At 49.7% G+C, this 3,000-nt stretch overlaps 1 non-coding gene across 1 annotated transcript; it reads right to left on the bottom strand.

Moving 5' to 3' along the window:
- Positions 1–242: 242 nt before the first annotated feature.
- TRNAE-CUC lies at positions 243–314 on the bottom strand. The gene has a single exon. It is a non-coding gene; the product is annotated as a tRNA-Glu (tRNA).
- Between the last annotated feature and the right edge of the window lie 2,686 nt (positions 315–3,000).

Genomic DNA, 3,000 nt, shown 5'->3' with positions numbered 1-3,000 from the left:
CCTGACGATGCAAGGGCGGGGGGGAGACTTTTTCTTGAAAGTGCGCCGGTCAACCTAAGCTTTTGCGAGCCTCTTGGGGGCTTGCTGCGCAGGAAACGGGGGGGTGCAGCCAGCAGAGGCCCTAGCAAGAGCCCACCGCACCAGGCATTCCTCCACAACGGGGGAAGGCCCAGTGCTTCCAGGTAGTCTCAAAATTACTGGGAATAAAATTAAAAGGCTCCGGGTGGGAAATAAAAATTATGTTCCCTGACCGGGAATCGAACCCGGGCCGCGGCGGTGAGAGCGCCGAATCCTAACCACTAGACCACCAGGGAAGCTTGCATAAAGGGGTACCCGTACTGCTTATCTTTCAGAGTAGAGCTACCTTTTAATATATATATATATATGGGTTTTGCCTTAACATCTGTTTTGCAAGCGTCCTGTTTGAAGAAAACGATTCTGTTCTGCGTTTCGTCCTCCTCGCTAGAAGAACTGAAAGACTCGTGCTAGCGTGGGACAGCATTTATTCTCCCATCTGCAATGCCGAGCTGAAGAGCGAACCTCAACCGTGCGACTTTAGTTTTAAATGTAAAACACCGAATGACTTCTCGATGAAAATATTAGCCGTGGCTAGGGGTTGCCGGCTCTGGGTCGGGAAATCCCAGGAGATTTGGGAGGGGTTGGAGCCTGGGGAGGGCGGGGTTTGAAGAGGGGCGGGACTTCAGCAGGGTGTGATGCCACAGAGTCCAACCCTCCAAAGCAGCCATCCCCGCCCCCCCCGGGATTAATCAGCCGCCTGGAGATCAGTCGGAATCCCCCCCCCCATCTCCAGTCACCACCTGGAGATTGGCAACGCCACTGATGGCATGCATTGTCGAAACGGCTCTGCCTGGAAATGAAATGGAGGAGGAGACCTTTCTTCTAACCACAGATTATGCAATCCAGAGTTTTCCCCAACAGCTATGACGGTTTGTACTTTAGCCTTCCTGCCTGGCCGGCCATCATTGTAATGGTGCTGGGATTTCAAGCAAGTTCCGATAGACCCAGTAGCGGCACCGATCTTTAGCATTTATGTAAAGGAGGGTTTTTTTAATGCTCCACGTCTCCACGTGTATCGTTTCTTTGCTTAACGCAGGGTTCCCATTTCTTGCAAAAAAATGAAGGTAGACTACAAAATGTTAAAAGGGTGCAATCAAGAGGGCTTTAAAAAAATCCAGTATGCAGCAGTGTTCCCTCTAAGCTGAGTTGGTGTGAGCTAGCTCCCAGTGTTTAGCCTCCGGCTCACCCATTTTTGTCTCAGCTCAGGAAGGATGACTCCAGAGCAAACTAATTGATGCAGCAGCCAAATCGCTGGCTCATGACTTTAATGCCAGGAGCTCGCAAAGTAGAATTTTTGCTCACAAGACTCCACAGCGTTGGTGTGCAGTGAGATACAGAACTAGGCAAAAACCAGAAAAACAGTGCAAAGAGAAAATAGTCTGATGACATACCCTCAAGCACGCAGAGAATGGATTAGGGAGGTAGAAGACTCGAAGCGGATTACGCAGTACAAATCGAGACAGTGTACAAGAAAAAGACATCCGACTCTGGTTGCCAACTCTAGGTCTGGAAATTCCTGGATATTTGGGGGTGTAGCCTGGGGAAGGTGTACTTTGGGGGGGGCGGCCCTCCAAAGCTGCCATTTACTCCAGGGAAACTGATCTTTATGGTCTGGAGCAGTGTTCCCTCTAAGCTGTGGAGTCTTGTGAGCAAAAATTCTACTTTGTGAGCTACTGGCATTAAAGCTGTGAGCGAGCCATTTGGCTGCTACATAAAGTAGTTTGCTCTGGAGTAATGCTCCCTCTAAGCTGTGGAGCCTTGTAAGCAAAAATTCCACTTTATGAGGTACTGGCATTAAAGTTGTGAGCGAGTGATTTGGCTGCTGCATAAATCAGTTTGCTCTGGAGCCCTCCTTCCTGAATGGAGACAAGAATGTGTGAGCCGGAGGCTAAAAAAACTGTGAGCTAGCTAACACTAACTCAGCTTAGAGGAAACACTTGTTCTGGAGTCATCCTCCCTGAACAGAGACAAAAAAATGTGTGAGCCGGAGGCTAAAAAAACTGTGAGCTAGTTCACACTAGCTCAGCTTAGAGGGAACACTGCTCTGGCGCCATCCTTCCTGAACGGAGACAAAAAAATGTGTGAGCCGGAGGCTAAAAAAAACTGAGCTAGCTCACACTAGCTCAGCTTAGAGGGTACACTGCTCTGGAGTCATCCTTCCTGAAGGGAGTCAAAAAAATGTGTGAGCCGGAGGCTAAAAAAACTGTGAGCTAGCTCACACTCACTCATCTCTGCTCTGAAGATCAGTTGTCATATCTCTACAGGCCCTGCCAGGGGGTTGGCAACTCTGCCAACATCCAATAGGACTAAGACCACAGTAGTGTGAATAACCATACTATATTAGACTCCATACAGATATAATGGAGGAGGAAAATGGTATTACATCAGTAGCAATTAGTGCAGCAAATGTTTGGAGGGGGTGTTTGGGGGGGAAAGGGATGGAAGAGAAACTTGCAAAGACCGGGGGGGGGGGTGCATAAGAACATAAGAGAAGCCAATGTTGGATCAGGCCAATGGCCCATCCAATCCAACACTCTGTGTCACACAGTGGCCAAAAATACCAGGTGCCACCAGGAGGTCCAGCAGTGGGGCCAGGACACAAGAAGAGGAGGAAGAGGAAGAAGAAGAAGAGATTGGATTTATACCCCACCCTTCACTACCCAAAGGTGTCTCAGAGCGTGTCCCCTCCACACAGCAGACACCCTGTGAGGTAGGTGGGGCTGAGAGAGCTCTTGACAGAAATGGCTCTTTTTCAAGAACAGCTCTTACCAGAACTACAGCTTGCCCAAGGTCATCCAGCCAGGTGCAAGTGGAGGAGTGGGGAATCAAACCCGGTTCTCCCAGATTAGAGTCCGCGCACTTCACCACTACACCAAACTGGCTCTAGAAGCCCTCCCACTGTTGCCCCCACCCCCCAAGCAC

Source organism: Gekko japonicus, unplaced genomic scaffold (genome assembly GCF_001447785.1).
Source record: "Gekko japonicus isolate JY-2015 unplaced genomic scaffold, Gekko_japonicus_V1.1 scaffold3799, whole genome shotgun sequence".
Lineage (NCBI taxonomy): Eukaryota > Metazoa > Chordata > Lepidosauria > Squamata > Gekkonidae > Gekko > Gekko japonicus.
This window is presented reverse-complemented; position numbering and strand designations above follow the sequence as displayed.